Below are 17,209 nucleotides of genomic sequence, written 5' to 3' on the forward strand. Positions count from 1 at the left end.
TCCTCCTCTGCCTTATCATCAGGACGGCCCTGGTGGCGCAACGGTAGCGCGTCTGACCCAGATCAGAAGGTTGCGTGTTCAAATCAATGTCGGGGTCAAATTCTAAAGTTTTGCTATTTTGAATAAAAAATGAAATATATCTTGAAAGAGTGTGGATTGCGTTGTCGAGTTGTCAGCGTATTTCTGTGTGTAAGAAAATGAGACATTACTACACTTCAAAGTCGATGTAACTAGGGAACAATTCAGAGGAGCACGAAAGAGCGTTTTGAAAAATGAGGCGATGTACAGCATGGAGTATATATTCGAAGCTCTAAGGTTACTATAGTCCTCCCGTCTTATCAGACGGCCCTGTGGCAATAACGGTAGCGCGTCTGACTCCAGATCAGAAGGTTGCGTGTCAAATCAACCGTCGCAATAATTCAAAGCCTTTGCTATTTTGAAGTCAAAATGAAATATATCTTTGAAAGAAAGGGTTGTGTTGTCGAGTTGTCAGCGTATATTTCTGTGTGCAAGAAACGAGACATTACTACAATTTCAAAGTCGATGCAAGACTAGGAACAATTCAGAGGAAAACAGAAGATGTGTTAAAAACTAGGCGATGAAGAGCATGGAGTATATATTTGTGCTTCAAGAACATTATAGTCCTCTCGGCCTTATCAGACGGCCCTGTGGCGCAACGGTAAAGCGCGTCTGACTCCAGATCAGAAGGTTGCGTGTTCAAATCGGGTCAATTCAAAGTTTTGCTATATTTTGGAATAAAAAAATGAAATATATCTTGAAAGAGTGGATTGTGTTGTCGAGCTGACAAGCAGCGTATTTCTGTGTGTAAGAAATGAGACATTACCACAATTTCAAAGTCGATGTAAGACTAGGAAACAATTCAGAGGAAAACAGAAGATGTGTTAAAAACGAGGGCGATGTGAAGAAAGCCGGAATAATATATATTTGTGCTTCTGGCACATTAAGGCAGTCCTCCGTCTTGTCAGACGGCCCTGTGGCGCAACGGTAGCGTCTGGACCCAGACTCAGAAGGCTATTGCGTAAATCACGTCGGGGTCAATCTAAAGTTTTGCTATTTTGAATAAAAAATGAAATATATCTTGGAAAGAGTGGATTGTGCTGTCAGAGTTGTCAGCGTATTTCTGTGTGTAAGCAAAACGACATTACTACAATTTCAAAGTCATCGATGTAAGACTGACCAATTCCAGAGGAAAACAGAAGATGTGTTAAAAATGAGGGCGATGGTTATAATGGAGCATATATTTGTGTTTCGCGCACATTATAGCGTCCCTCCGTCTTATCATCAGACGGCCCTGTGGCGCAACGGTGGTAGCGCGTCTGACTCCAGATCAGAAGGTTGCGTGTTCAAATCATCGTCGGGATTAATTCAAAAGTTCGCTATTTTGAATACAAAATGAAATATTCATCTCTTGAAAGAGTGGATCAGGGTTAATGAGTTGTCAGCGTATTTCTGTGTGTAAGAAAACGAGACATTACTACAATTTCGCAAAGTCGATGTAAGACTAGGAACAATTCAGAGGAATACAGAAGATGTGTTAAAAACTAGGGCGCGATGAAGAGCATGGAGTATATATTTGTGCTTCAAGAAACATTATAGTCCTCCGTCTTATCAGACGGGTCCTGTGGCGCAACGGTAGCGCGTCTGACTCCAGATCAGAAGGTTGCGCGGTTCAACGTCACCAACAATTCAAAGTTTGGCTATTTTGAATAAAAATGAAATATATCTGAAAGAGTGATTGTGTTGTCGAGTTGTCAGTATGTATTTCTGTGTGTAAGAAATGAGACATTACTACAATTTCAAAGTCGATGCAAGACTAGGAACAACTCAGAGGAAAAACAAAGATGTTAAAAACGAGGGATACGAAGAGCATGGAATATATATTTGTGTCAAGTACATTATTATAAACCTCTTGCCCTATCAGATCGGCCCTGTGGCGCAACGGTAGCGCGTCTGACTCCAGATCAGAAGGGTTGCGTGTTCAAATCACGTCGGGGTCAATTCCAAGCTTTGCTATTTTGAATAAAATGAAATATATCTTGAAAGAGTGGATTGTGTTGTCGAGTTGTCCGCGTATTTCGTGTGTAAGAAAATGGCATATTTACTGGCCAATTTCAAAGTCGATGCAAGACTGGGGAACAATTCAGAGGAAAAACAGAAGATATGTTAAAAAATGAGGGCGATGAAGAGCATTACGGAGTATATTTCAGCGCTTCAAGTACATACAGTAGCTCTGTCCGATCATCGCCCTTGTGGCGCAACGGTAGCGCGTCTGGACTCCAGATCAGAAGGTTGCGTGTTCAAATCACGTCGGGGTCAATTCAAAGTTTTGCTATTTTGAATAAAAAATGAAACATATCTTGAAGAGTGGATTGTGTTGTCGAGTTGTCAGCGTATTTCTGTGTGTAAGAAATGAGACATCACTACAATTTCCAAAGTCGATGTAAGACTAGGAACAATTCAGAGGAAAACAGAAGATGTGTTAAAAAATGAGGGCGATCAAGAGCATGGAATATATATTTGTGTCAAGTAACATTATAGTCCTCTTATTTATCAGACGGTCCCGTGGAAGCAATGGCAGCGCCCGACTCAGATCAGAAGGCTGCGCCCAAATTACGTCGGGGCCATTCCAAAGCTCATGGTATTTGAAGAAAATGAAATATATCTTGAAAGAGTGGATTGTGCTGTCGAGCTGTCAGCGTATTTCTGTGAAATGAGACGACATCACTTTTGCAATTTCAAAGCCGATGGGTGACTAGGAACAATCTAGAGGAAAACCGAAGATGTGCTAAAAATGAGGGCGATGAAGAGCATGGAGAGCTATTTGAGGCTTCAAGTACATTGTCCTCTGTTTACATCAGACGGCCCTGTGGCGCAACGGTAGCGCGTCTGACTCCAGATCAGAAGGTTGCGTGTTCAAATCACGCCGGGGTCAATTCAAAGTTTTGCTATTTTGAATAAAAAATGAAATATATCTTGAAAGAGTGGATTGTGCTGTCGAGTTGTCATGTATTTCTGTGTGTAAGAAATGAGACATTACTACACTCTCAAAGCCGATGTAAGACTAGGAACAATTCAGAGGAAAAACAGAAGATGTTAAAATGAGGGCGATGAAGAGCATGGAGTATATATTTGTGCTTCAAGTACATTATAGTCCTCTGCCCTTATCAGACGGCCCTGTGGCGCAACGGTAGCGCGTCTGACTCCAGATCAGAAGGTTGTGCGTGTTCAAATCACGTCGGGGTCAATTCAAAGTTTGGCTATTTTGAATAAAAAAAAATGAAATATATCTTGAAAGAGTGGATTGTGATTGTCGAGTTGTCAGCGTATTTCTGTGTGTAAGAAATGAGACATTACTACAATTTCAAAGTCGATGTAAGACTAGGAACAATTCAGAGGAAAACAGAAGATGTGTTAAAATGAGGGCGATGAAGAGCATGGAGTATATATTTGTGCTTCAAGTACATTATAGTCCTCCGCCTTATCAGACGGCCCTGTGGCGCAACGGTAGCGCGTCTGACTCCAGATCAGAAGGTTGGTGTTCAAATCACGTCGGGGTCAATTCAAAGTTTTAAGTATTTTCGAATAAAAAATGAAACATATCTTGAAAGAGTGGATTGTGTTGTCGAGTTGTCAGCGTATTTCTGTGTGTAAGAAATGAGATTATTACTACAATTTCAAAGTCGATGTAAGACTAGGAACAATTCAGAGGAAAACAGAAGATGTGTTAAAATGAGGGCGATGAAGAGCATGGAGCATATATTTGTGCTTCAAAGTACATTACAGTCCTCTGTCTTATCAGACGGCCCTGTGGCGCAACGGTAGCGCGTCTGACTCCAGATCAGAAGGTTGCGTGTTCAAATCACGTCGGGGTCAATTCAAAGTTTTGCTATTTTGAATAAAAAAATGAAATATGTCTTGAAAGAGTGGGATTGTATTGTCGAGTTGTCAGCGTATTTCCTCTGTGTAATAAATGAGACATTACCACAATCTCAAAGTCAGATGTAAGACCAGGGAACAATTCAGAGGAAGGAATGCTGGTGAAGATGTGTTAAAAAACTAGGGCGATGAAGAGCAATGGATTGCGCGATTTCTCGCTCTAAGTACATTAGTTACAGTCCTCTGTCTTTATCATCAGACGTCCCTGTGGTGCAACGGTAGCGCGTCTGACTCCAGATCAGAAGCGCCGGTGTGTTCAAATCACGTCGGGGTCAATTCCCAGTTTGGCTATTTTGAATAAAAAATGAAATATATCTTGAAAGAGTGGATTGTGTTGTCGAGTTGTCAGCGTATTTCTGTGTGTAAGAAATGAGACATTACTACAGATTCCAAGTCGATGTAAGACTAGGAACAATTCAGAGGAAAACAGATGTGTTAAAAATGAGGGCGATGTAGAGCATGGAGTAGATATTTGTGCTTCAAGTACATTATATAGTCCTCTCGCCGTATCAGACGGCCCCAGGCGCAACGGTAGCGCGGTCTGACTCCAGATCAGAAGGTTGCGTGTTCAAATCACGTCGGGTCAATTCAAAGTTTTGCTATTTTGAATAAAAAATGAAATATATCTTGAAAGAGTGGATTGTGTTGTCGAGTTGTCAGCGTATTTCTGTGTGTAAGAAATGAGACATTACTACAATTTCAAAGTCGATGTAAGACTAGGAACAATTCAGAGGAAAACAGATGTATTGTAAAATGAGGGCGATGAAGAGCATGGAGTAGATATTTGTGCTTCAAGTACATTATAGTCCCTTCAGCCGTATCAGACGGCCCTGTGGCGCAACGGTAGCGTCTGACTCCAGATCAGAAGGTTGCGTGTTCAAATCACGTCGGTAAGCCGTCAATTCAAAGTTTGGCTATTTTGAATAAAAATGAAACATATCTTGAAAGAGTGGATTGTGTTGTCGAGTTGTCAGCGTATTTCGTGCGTCAGAAATGAGACATTACTACAATTTCCAAGTCGATGTAAGACTAGGGAACAATTCAGGAGGAAAACAGAAGATGTAAGTTAAAAAATGAGGGCGATGTAGAGCATGGATTATATATTTGTGCTTCAAGTACATTACAGTCCTCTGTCTTATCAGACGTCCCCTGTGGCGCAACGGTAGCGCGTCTGACTCCAGATCGAAGGTTGCGTGTTCAAATCACGTCGGGGTCAATTCAAAGTTTGGCTATTTTGAATAAAAAATGAAATATATCTTGAAAGAGTGGATTGTGTTGTCGAGTTGTCAGCGTATTTCTGTGCGTAAGAAATGAGACATTACTACAGATTCCAAGTCGATGTAAGACTGGGGAACAATTCAGAGGAAAACAGAAGATGTGTTGAAAAATGAGGGCGATGTAGAGCATGGAGTAGATATTTGTGCTTCAAGTACATTATAGTCCTCTCGCCGTATCAGACGGCCCTGTGGCGCAACGGTAGCGCGTCTGACTCCAGATCAGAAGGTTGCGTGTTCAAATCACGTCGGGGTCAATTCAAAGTTTGGCTATTTTGAATAAAAAATGAAATATATCTTGAAAGAGTGGATTGTATGGTGGAGTTGTCAGCGTATTTCTGTGTGTAAGAAATGAGACATTACTACAATTTCCAAGTCGATGTAAGACTAGGAACAATTCAGAGGAAAACAGAAGATGTGTTAAAAATGAGGGCGATGAAGAGCATGGAGTATATATTTGTGCTTCAAGTACATTATAGTCCCTGCCTTATCAAACGGCCCGGTGGCGCAACGGTAGCGCGTCTGACTCCAGATGCAGAAGGTTGCGTGTTCAAATCACGTCGAGGTCAATTCAAAAGTTTTGCTATTTTGAATAAAAATGAAATATATCTTGAAAGAGTGGATTGTATGGTGGAGTTGTCAGCGTATTTCTGTGTGTAAGAAATGAGACATTACTACAATTTCAAAGTCGATGTAAGACTCAGGAACAACCAGAGGAAAACAGAAAATGTAAGTTAAAAAATGAGGGCGATGAAGAGCATGGAGTATATATTTGAAAGCTTCAAGTACATTATAGTCCCTCTGCCTTATCAGACGGCCCTGTGGCGCAACGGTAGCGCTAGTCTGACTCCAGATCAGAAGGTTGCGTGTTCAAATCACGTCGGTGTCAATTCAAAGTTTTGCTATTTTGAATACAAAATGAAATATATCTTGAAAGAGGATTGTATGGCGGAGTTGTCAGCGTATTTGTGTAAGAAATGAGACATTACTACAATTTCAAAGTCGATGTAAGACTAGGAACAATTCAGAGGAAACAGAGATGTGCTAAAAATGAGGGCGATGTAGAGCATGGAGCTATATATTTGTGCTTGGCACATTATAGTCCTCTACCTTATCAGACGGCCCTGTGGCGCAACGGTAGCGCGTCTGACTCCAGATCAGAAGGTTGCGTGTTCAAATCACGTCGGGTCAATTCAAAGTTTTGCTATTTTGAATAAAAAATGAAATATATCTTGAAAGAGTGGATTGTGTTGTCGAGTTGTCAGCGTATTTCTGTGTGTCAGAAATGAGACATTACTACAATTTCCAAGTCGATGTAAGACTAGGAACAATTCAGAGGCAAACAGAAGCAAGTAAAATTAAAACGAGGAAGGATGTAGCTACGGAGAGTATATTGTGTTTCAAGTACATGCAGTCTCTCATCGACTACCAGTAGCGCAACGGTGGCGCGCGTCTGACCTGATCAGCGTTGTGGTTCAAATCACGTCGGGTCAACGTCACACGACAAAACAGTCATATCTGAAAGGGATCAGCGGTGAGTTTGGCTAAAGGTATTGTGTGGTAGCCGAGAGATATTTCACATTACTGCCGGATAAAAGACTAGGGTCTTACCAGAGGAAACAGAAGACAAGTAAAAGCTGAGGGCGATGAAGGTAGAGTACTAGCTTAGAGATGGTGTTTGCCACATTACAGTCCTCTGCCGTGCCAATTCGGTACGCAATCTGACTCCAGATCAGAAGGTTGCGGTTCAAATCACGTCGGGGTCAATTCAAAGTTTTACATTTTGAATAAAAAATGAAATATATCTTGAAAGAGTGGATTGTGTTGTCGAGTTGTCAGCGTATTTCTGTGTGTAAGAAATGAGACATCACTACAATTCCCCCAAGTCGATGTAAGACTGAGGAACAATTCAGAGGAAAACAGAAGATGTTGAAAATGAGGGCGATCAAGAGCATGGATTATATATTTGTGCTCAAGTACATTATAGTCCCTTCTTGTGGCTTTATCAGACGGCCCTGTGGCGCAACGGTAGCGTCTGACTCCAGATCAGAAGGTTGGTGCAGGTTCAAATCACCTCGGGGTCAATTCAAAGTTTTGCTATTTTGAATAAAAAAATGAAATATATCTTGAAAGAGTGGATTGTATGGTGGAGTTGTCAGCGTATTCTGTGTGTAAGAAATGAGACATTACTACAATCTCCAAGTCGATGTAAGACTAGGAACACCAGAGGGAAAACAGAAAATGTGTTAAAAATGAGGGCGATGAAGAGCATGGAGCATATATTTCTGCTTCAAGTACATTACAGTCCCTCTCGTCTTGTATCAGACGGCCCCTGGTGGCGCAACGGTAGCGCGTCTGACTCCAGATCAGAAAGTTGCGTGTTCAAATCGACCGCGTCGGGTCAATTCAAAGTTTGGCTATTTTGAATAAAATGAAATATATCTTGAAAAGAGTGGATTGTGCTGTCGAGTTGTCAGCGCGTATTTCTGTGTGTAAGAAATGAGACATTACTACAATTTCAAAGTCGATGTAAGACTAGGAACAATTCAGAGGGAAAAACAGATATGTTAAAAATGAGGGCGATGAAGAGCATGGAGTAGATATTTGTGCTTCAAGTACATTATAGTCCCCTGCCGTATCAGACGGCCCTGTGGGCGGCAACGGTAGCGCGTCTGACTCCAGATCAGAAGGTTGCGTGTTCAAATCACGTCGGTGTCAATTCAAAGTTTGGCTATTTTGAATAAAAAATGAAACATATGTTGAAAGAGTGGATTGTGTTGTCGAGTTGTCAGCGTATTTCTGTGTGTCAGAAATGAGACATTACTACAATTTCCAAGTCGATGTAAGACTAGGAACAATTCAGAGGAAAACAGAAGATGTGTTAAAAATGAGGGCGATGAAGAGCATGGATTATATATTTGTGCTTCAAGTACATTACAGTCCTCTGTCTTATCAGACGGCCCTGTGGCGCAACGGTAGCGCGTCTGACTCCAGATCAGAAGGTTGCGTGTTCAAATCACGTCGGGGTCAATTCAAAGTTTGGCTATTTTGAATAAAAAATGAAATATGTCTTGAAAGAGTGGATTGTATTGTCGAGTTGTCAGCGTATTTCTGTGTGTAAGAAATGAGACATTACTACAATTTCCAAGTCGATGTAAGACTAGGAACAATTCAGAGGAAAACAGAAGATGTGTTAAAAATGAGGGCGATGAAGAGCATGGATTATATATTTCTGCTTCAAGTACATTACAGTCCTCTGTCTTATCAGACGGCCCTGTGGCGCAACGGTAGCGCGTCTGACTCCAGATCAGAAGGTTGCGTGTTCAAAATCACGTCGGGTCAATTCAAAGTTTTGCTATTTTGAATAAAAATGAAATATATCTTGAAAGAGTGGATTGTGTTGTCGAGTTGTCAGCGTATTTCTGTGTGTAAGAAATGAGACATTACTACAGATTCCAAGTCGATGTAAGACTAGGAACAATTCAGAGGAAAACAGATGTGTTAAAAATGAGGGCGATGTAGAGCATGGAGTAGATATTTGTGCTTCAAGTACATTATAGTCCCTCTGCCGTATCAGACGGCCCTGTGGCGCAACGGTAGCGCGTCTGACTCCAGATCAGAAGGTTGCGTGTTCAAATCACGTCGGGGTCAATTCAAAGTTTTGCTATTTTGAATAAAAAATGAAATATATCTTGAAAGAGTGGATTGTGTTGTCGAGTTGTCAGCGTATTTCTGTGTGTAAGAAATGAGACATTACTACAATTTCAAAGTCGATGTAAGACTAGGAACAATTCAGAGGAAAACAGATGTGTTAAAAATGAGGGCGATGAAGAGCATGGAGTAGATATTTGTGCTTCAAGTACATTATAGTCCTCTGCCGTATCAGACGGCCCTGTGGCGCAACGGTAGCGCGTCTGACTCCAGATCAGAAGGTTGCGTGTTCAAATCACGTCGGTGTCAATTCAAAGTTTGGCTATTTTGAATAAAAAATGAAACATATGTTGAAAGAGTGGATTGTGTTGTCGAGTTGTCAGCGTATTTCTGTGTGTCAGAAATGAGACATTACTACAATTTCAAAGTCGATGTAAGACTAGGAACAATTCAGAGGAAAACAGAAGATGTGTTAAAAATGAGGGCGATGTAGAGCATGGATTATATATTTGTGCTTCAAGTACATTACAGTCCTCTGTCTTATCAGACGTCCCTGTGGCGCAACGGTAGCGCGTCTGACTCCAGATCAGAAGGTTGCGTGTTCAAATCACGTCGGGGTCAATTCAAAGTTTGGCTATTTTGAATAAAAAATGAAATATATCTTGAAAGAGTGGATTGTGTTGTCGAGTTGTCAGCGTATTTCTGTGTGTAAGAAATGAGACATTACTACAGATTCCAAGTCGATGTAAGACTAGGAACAATTCAGAGGAAAACAGATGTGTTAAAAATGAGGGCGATGTAGAGCATGGAGTAGATATTTGTGCTTCAAGTACATTATAGTCCTCTGCCGTATCAGACGGCCCTGTGGCGCAACGGTAGCGCGTCTGACTCCAGATCAGAAGGTTGCGTGTTCAAATCACGTCGGGGTCAATTCAAAGTTTGGCTATTTTGAATAAAAAATGAAATATATCTTGAAAGAGTGGATTGTATGGTGGAGTTGTCAGCGTATTTCTGTGTGTAAGAAATGAGACATTACTACAATTTCCAAGTCGATGTAAGACTAGGAACAATTCAGAGGAAAACAGAAGATGTGTTAAGAATGAGGGCGATGAAGAGCATGGAGTATATATTTGTGCTTCAAGTACATTATAGTCCTCTGCCTTATCAAACGGCCCTGTGGCGCAACGGTAGCGCGTCTGACTCCAGATGAGAAGGTTGCGTGTTCAAATCACGTCGAGGTCAATTCAAAGTTTTGCTATTTTGAATAAAAAATGAAACATATCTTGAAAGAGTGGATTGTATGGTGGAGTTGTCAGCGTATTTCTGTGTGTAAGAAATGAGACATTACTACAATTTCAAAGTCGATGTAAGACTAGGAACAATTCAGAGGAAAACAGAAAATGTGTTAAAAATGAGGGCGATGAAGAGCATGGAGTATATATTTGTGCTTCAAGTACATTATAGTCCTCTGCCTTATCAGACCGCCCTGTGGCGCAACGGTAGCGCGTCTGACTCCAGATCAGAAGGTTGCGGGTTCAAATCACGTCGGTGTCAATTCAAAGTTTTGCTATTTTGAATAAAAAATGAAATATATCTTGAAAGAGTGGATTGTATGGTGGAGTTGTCAGCGTATTTCTGTGTGTAAGAAATGAGACATTACTACAATCTCCAAGTCGATGTAAGACTAGGAACAATTCAGAGGAAAACAGATGTGTTGAAAAAAATGAGGGCGATGTAGAGCATGGAGCATATATTTGTGCTTCAAGTACATTATAGTCCTCTGCCTTATCAGACGGCCCTGTGGCGCAACGGTAGCGCGTCTGACTCCAGATCAGAAGGTTGCGTGTTCAAATCACGTCGGGGTCAAATCAAAGTTTGGCTATTTTGAATAAAAAATAAAATATATATTGAAAGAGGGGATTGTATGGTGGAGTTGTCAGCGTATTTCTGTGTGTAAGAAATGAGACATTACTACAATTTCAAAGTCGATGTAAGACTAGGAACAATTCAGAGGAAAACAGAAAATGTGTTAAAAATGAGGGCGATGAAGAGCATGGAGTATATATTTGTGCTTCAAGTACATTATAGTCCTCTGCCTTATCAGACCGCCCTGTGGCGCAACGGTAGCGCGTCTGACTGCAGATCAGAAGGTTGCGTGTTCAAATCACGTCGGGGTCAATTCAAAGTTTGGCTATTTTGAATAAAAAATGAAATATATCTTGAAAGAGTGGATTGTATGGTGGAGTTGTCAGCGTATTTCTGTGTGTAAGAAATGAGACATTACTACAATCTCCAAGTCGATGTAAGACTAGGAACAATTCAGAGGAAAACAGAAGATGTGTTAAAAATGAGGGCGATGTAGAGCATGAAGTATATATTTGTGCTTCAAGTACATTACAGTCCTCTGCCGTGCCAAACGGCCCTGTGGCGCAACGGTAGCGCGTCTGACTCCAGATCAGAAGGTTGCGTGTTCAAATCACGTCGGGGTCAATTCAAAGTTTGGCTATTTTGAATAAAAAATGAAATATATCTTGAAAGAGTGGATTGTGTTGTCGAGTTGTCAGCGTATTTCTGTGTGTATTAGATGAGACATTACTACAATCTCCAAGTCGATGTAAGACTAGGAACAATTCAGAGGAAAACAGAAGATGTGTTAAAAATGAGGGCGATGAAGAGCATGGAGCATATATTTGTGCTTCAAGTACATTATAGTCCTCTGCCTTATCAGACGGCCCTGTGGCGCAACGGTAGCGCTAGTCTGACTCCAGATCAGAAGGTTGCGCGGTTCAAATCACGTCGGGGTCAATTCAAAATTTGGCTATTTTGAATAAAAAAATGAAATATATCTTGAAAGAGTGGATTGTGTTGTCGAGTTGTCAGCGTATTTCTGTGTGTAAGAAATGAGACATTACTACAGATTCCAAGTCGATGTAAGACTAGGAACAATTCAGAGGAAAACAGATGTGTTAAAAATGAGGGCGATGTAGAGCATGGAGTAGATATTTGTGCTTCAAGTACATTATAGTCCTCTGCCGTATCAGACGGCCCTGTGGCGCAACGGTAGCGCGTCTGACTCCAGATCAGAAGGTTGCGTGTTCAAATCACGTCGGGGTCAATTCATTTTAAAACCCACGTGCATATACGCATAGCGACGGGTGTATTCGGGCGCGCTGACCCAAGCTAAAAACGAAAACATATATTTCCTTCTGTCCATACCCCTCTCCTTGACAGACTCCTGTCAACACAATACAAACAATTCAATCAATACTAATACAATGCTAACACCTCTAGCATCTGCAATAAACTGAAATTAAATACTTTCCATACTTACAAGCTGAAATCAATATAATCCATTAATCCTCGAATATCCCACAATGTTCATAACAAGTTATATAATGTCACAAACAGTTCATATAACAGTTCACAGTCAAAGTTCAAGACTCACAGTTCACAGTTCAGTGTCAATCTTGATGTCACATAATCCAAAGTCACATAATCCACAGAATCTAATGTCTCCACAGAATCCAATGTCACACAATCCACAGAATCCAATGTCTTCACAGAATCCCGTATCACATAATCCGACGTTACAGAATCCACAGAATCCGAGTCACAGAATCCAAGTTGCTGTATCCGAAGTCGCTGTATCCGATGTATCCAACGTCACAAATCTGTATCATTACCTCAGTTGACCACCCAGTGGACAGATCTTGTTTGCTGGCCTGGTAATCACTGATTGTCCGATCCGTACATCCACCACGCGAACATGTCCATCTCGTCCTGGATATGTCTTCACAATCCTGCCAAGGGGCCACTGTCCTCGTGGAGTGTCCGGAGAAATCACAAGAACAACATCGTTGGCACACAGGTCTCTGCTTGGAGTTCTCCATTTCCGTCTTGGGTTCAGACTTGGGAGCCATTCCTTCATCCAGCGCTCCAAAAGTGTCTCATCAATTCTTGAATACGTCTCCAGCGTTTTCGTGGATGGTGTAATCTGTAGTGTCCACGGATTCTGGAGCAAATATCCCTCCGATCTGGCCGTGCAGGAAGTGATTCGGTGTCAGTGGAATCACATCTTGGGGATGAGTCGACTGATAGGTGAGAGGACGCGAGTTGATCAGGGCTTCAGCTCCAGTAAATGCAGTTTCCAGTTCTCGTCTGTGACATCACCATTCCCAGGATAGCGAAGATGGCACGTTTAGCCGATTTTATCATTCGTCTCGAATACCCTCCAAAGTGTGGCGAGTATGGAGGGTTGAAGCGCCATTTCACCCTCGATTAGCCAGGAACGCTGAACAGCGTCTTGATCCAGATTGCGAAAAAAGTTCCCTGAGTTCTTTAACGGCACCAACAAAGTTGGTTCCGTTGTCCGATATGACCTCTTGTGGTAGGCCTCTTCGATTTACCATTCTGTAGAAAGCATTTAGAATGCACTTGTGTCCAAGCTATATGCCATCTCCAGGTGAACGGCTCGAGACGTTAAACATGTGAATAAACATAAATAACGTTTTGACGTGCCTTTCCTCTGCCTTGCACTGTGATAAATGGTCCAGCATAATCCACTCCAGTCTGGCTGAATGCACGGAGTGACTTTGGAGTCTCATTTTCGGTAATGGTGCCATCAGTGGACAAGCAGGTCTTGCTTTGTCCCTATGACATTTAGCACATTCCTTCTCCCATTCTCGTATAGCTTCTTCGTCCTGAGATAATCCAGTACGTGCCCGACACAGCAGCCAACGTCTGGTTTGTTCCCAGTACATGTTTACCATCCTCGTGATACTGTTTTATTATGAGCTTTGTCACCCAACTTTTGCGAGGCAGAATTATGGGAAATCTTGCTCCAAGAGGCAAACATTCAGCATCACCTAGGCGCCCACTCATTCTCATGACTCCATTTTCATCTAGTTGTGGCTGAAGTGTAAGGATTTTAGAACTGAAGGCAACATCTTCCTGATAGCAAAGCAGCATATTCTACTGAAAATGAATCCTCCTGTGTGACGGGCAATGACTCTGTGTTCAGAGTCTGCCATTTCTTTCTGCTGTAAGTTCACCTTTCATTCTGTATTCACCTGAAGTGGAACAGTTATGTAAGAATCTGTATACCAAGGCATTGATACGTGTGAGTTTTCTCCAGCTGGAGAATTTTGAAGGTGCAAGTCTGCTCATCTCAAGATCAGGTTTCTGTATTGCAACTAGAGCAACCTGCTTCTTGCTAGTTTTTCTTTCTTTGTCATCCTTTAAGATGTCAAGCGACAATGTTTTGTTTGATGGCCATTCACATTCCGCTCTTAGCAGAAAAGTAGGTCCAGACCACCACAACTGGTTGTTTATCAAACTAGAAACCAGCACACCTCTTGTCAGAAGATCTGCAGGGATTTTCTGCAGATAGGTATGTGTCGCCACTGAGTTGGGCTTTGTGATACTGTGTATTTCACCAACTCCTGTTGGCAACAAAAGGTTTGAAAGTACGACTGTTGTTTTTAATCCAGCACAAGACGTTCATGCTGTCTGACCAGAAAGTAACTGTTTCAATCTCAATCTGAAGGATCTTGACAACTTCACAGGTAAGTCTGAGACCAAAGTACAGCTGCCATCAGTTCAAGGCGTGGTATGCTGCACAAGCTTTCAACGGAGCTACACGACATTTTGCAGCAACTATCCTGCTAGACTTCTTCCCGTCCAGGTAAGTATAAACGGAGTATACAACAGTTCCGTATGCATCCTGTGATGCATCAACAAAGGTGTGAATAGATACTGAACAAACTCTCAGCGTCAAGACGCAAAACATCTTGGCACCTGAACAGCTTTTATTTTGCAATTGTAACTAACCATTTTGCTATTTTCTGTTGCAGGTGTTGGGGCAGTTCATCATCCCAGTCATGTCCCGTTAACCACATTTCTTGTAATAGTATCTTTGCAGTGATGATGAATGGTCCTATGAATCCTAGCGGATCAAACAGTCTTGCAATTTGCCTAAGAAAACCTCTTTTGGTGGATTCTTGTTGAATAAACGTTCCCGCTTTGAATGTGAAAATATCTTTTTCAGCAATCCACATTAGCCCGAGGGCTTTTACCGAAGGCAAATGACCCTTCGAAAGATCAATTTCAGAAGCTCTATCTTCTTCAGGAATGTTATCTAGCACTTTAAGTGAATTGGACAACCATTTTCGAGCATGCATTGAAGCACTGGACCATAACTGAGTTAACTGGTTGTACAGTTCTATGCCTTCATCGGCATTCTCTACTGAGTCCATGCTGTCATCCATATAGGTGGATTTCATGACAGTTTCTGCAGCCAGAGGAAGGTCTACAGTATGTGTCTTAGCATGTTCTCTGGGTTACAAAACTGAGCCAGGAAAGGAGAAGAGGTGTTTCAAATACAACACGACTGAACTCATACACCTCTGTGAGTGAATCTGTATTCATAGATCTCAGAGAAATCTGTGATATGGTCTATCTTCTGGTGATATTTTGATCTCGAAAAGAACATCTCTCGCGATATCACAAATGAGGGCTACCGGTTTTCTTCTGAACCGTATCAGCACATCAAAGAGGTCACTATGAAGCTTCGGACCTGGACTTATTATGTCATTCAATGATGTGTCTTGGTACTTTGCCGAAGCATCAAAACTATACGGACTTTGTTGTGGCTTTATCTGGGCGCAAGATTGGGAAATGAGGAAGATACCACACATCTTCTCTTGATTCCTCATGATCTACTTTACGGATGTATCCTTTCTCAACATACTGCGAGATGATTTTGTCATAAGCCAGTGCTGTGTTCTTGTCTTTGGATAATTTCTTTTCAGTGCTAAGCAACCTACGGAGTGCCATATCATAGTCATTTGGCAATGCTGGACCATCCTTCCATGGGATACCAATCTGATATTGGTTATTCTCATAAACTAAGGTATTCGTGTGCTTTGTGAAGAGCTTGCTCATCATCTGGTTTAAGGGGTTTAAGAGGAGTCTTAAACTCTTCTATTTCCCAAAACGATTTCACCAGTGAGCATAATTCACTGTCGTTGCTGTAATGCATGATATGTATATGCACAGTGTGTTTGGGAGGTAGCCTGACTGTTTAGATTGCCTATGCATGTCCATCCAAGGGGCGTTCTCCTTGCAATAGGGGATCACCTGTGTCCCCACAAACATCTTCATATGACTGATGCAGATGCAAATTGTCAATACCTATCAGGAGATCAATTATTGACGTCTCCCCAACTTTAGGAAAGCTTATGTTTTCTAAGTGATTCCATTTGTGTCTGTACTTCTGCCAGTCAATTACCTGAAGGTCACCTTGTTACCCTAGTCGTAGTCAGTGCAGACATTTCCTCATTCACTCTACCATCTTCACTTTCAATCTCAAACGTAACAGGCCTTGTCTCAAATGATTTTTCTTACCATTCAAGACACTCCACAGATATCTGCTCTATTGACCCCTGCATCCCTAATTCTGAAGCCACATCAGCATTGATATATGACCTAGTACTTGCATCATCCAACAATGCGTTAACACGAATCCTTTTGTTTCCGTTTTCAGCACTACTGGGACTGTCCTAAGGGCTATGCGAGGTTGGTCATTACATCCCATGGCATGAGTCGCATGTGCCCTTTCAGAAATAACCCTGATCATGACCTTTGTGCTTCCAGAACTTACCTTGAGTATTTTTCCTATTCACAACTGAACCATTTTCCAAGTCCAGATTGCGTTGTGCAATGTCTATTTTGAATGTGTCATCATGTAAAAAGCCTATTATGGGTTTTCGAACACCCATTGATCCCACACCTATATGTGTATCTACATTGTGCACCACGATGATTGCCACCAAGACAGCGGAAACATAATTTCAATTTCTTAGCAGTGTTCCATCTCTCGGAAACTGGCTCATGTTTTTGAACACATTACATTTCCATAACACATGCTGTTCACCACAAACTTTGCATACAACATCCCTTTCGTGTGACTCCTTTACTTTGTCGTATCTCACTGGACAAACGAGGCACGATTCTTTCTTTTACTCTTATCAGAAACACCATGTATTGTCTCTGCAGCTATTGTTTGGTATTCAGCTTCCTGGAAGTACCCATTCTCTTAACGTCTCGACTGACTCTGTCTATCTCTATCATGAAGCCACCTTTGGTACTGAGCTACCATAGATTCAGTCATTTTTACAGTGTGGCATACAATAACCCATTACCAAGCTCTTCCTACTCTCTATCTGCTTCTCTCAGACTAACGACTGCAATGTCCAAGACATCGGCAAATCTTTTGAACATCTCTAGCAGAGCCTGGACGAATAGGCTTCAAATTAGTCACTTCTTCT

General features: G+C 41.7%; 10 non-coding genes across 10 annotated transcripts; all 10 read left to right on the forward strand.

The window, feature by feature from the left end:
* The first annotated feature begins 2,881 nt into the window (after nt 1–2,881).
* Trnaw-cca lies at nt 2,882–2,953 on the forward strand. Its single transcript has one exon. It is a non-coding gene; the product is annotated as a tRNA-Trp (tRNA).
* Nucleotides 2,954–3,822: 869 nt separating this feature from the next.
* Trnaw-cca lies at nt 3,823–3,894 on the forward strand. Its single transcript has one exon. It is a non-coding gene; the product is annotated as a tRNA-Trp (tRNA).
* Nucleotides 3,895–5,416: 1,522 nt separating this feature from the next.
* Trnaw-cca lies at nt 5,417–5,488 on the forward strand. Its single transcript has one exon. It is a non-coding gene; the product is annotated as a tRNA-Trp (tRNA).
* Nucleotides 5,489–8,189: 2,701 nt separating this feature from the next.
* On the forward strand, nt 8,190–8,261 carry Trnaw-cca. The gene has a single exon. It is a non-coding gene; the product is annotated as a tRNA-Trp (tRNA).
* Nucleotides 8,262–8,810: 549 nt separating this feature from the next.
* Nucleotides 8,811–8,882, forward strand: Trnaw-cca. Its single transcript has one exon. It is a non-coding gene; the product is annotated as a tRNA-Trp (tRNA).
* An 858-nt stretch (nt 8,883–9,740) lies between these two features.
* On the forward strand, nt 9,741–9,812 carry Trnaw-cca. Its single transcript has one exon. It is a non-coding gene; the product is annotated as a tRNA-Trp (tRNA).
* An 864-nt stretch (nt 9,813–10,676) lies between these two features.
* Nucleotides 10,677–10,748, forward strand: Trnaw-cca. Its single transcript has one exon. It is a non-coding gene; the product is annotated as a tRNA-Trp (tRNA).
* Nucleotides 10,749–10,985: 237 nt separating this feature from the next.
* Nucleotides 10,986–11,060, forward strand: Trnac-gca. Its single transcript has one exon. It is a non-coding gene; the product is annotated as a tRNA-Cys (tRNA).
* A 240-nt stretch (nt 11,061–11,300) lies between these two features.
* Nucleotides 11,301–11,372, forward strand: Trnaw-cca. The gene has a single exon. It is a non-coding gene; the product is annotated as a tRNA-Trp (tRNA).
* Nucleotides 11,373–11,925: 553 nt separating this feature from the next.
* On the forward strand, nt 11,926–11,997 carry Trnaw-cca. The gene has a single exon. It is a non-coding gene; the product is annotated as a tRNA-Trp (tRNA).
* Nucleotides 11,998–17,209: the final 5,212 nt, after the last annotated feature.

Source organism: Haliotis rubra, unplaced genomic scaffold (genome assembly GCF_003918875.1).
Source record: "Haliotis rubra isolate DU_JTF1 unplaced genomic scaffold, ASM391887v1 Scf1132, whole genome shotgun sequence".
NCBI lineage: Eukaryota > Metazoa > Mollusca > Gastropoda > Lepetellida > Haliotidae > Haliotis > Haliotis rubra.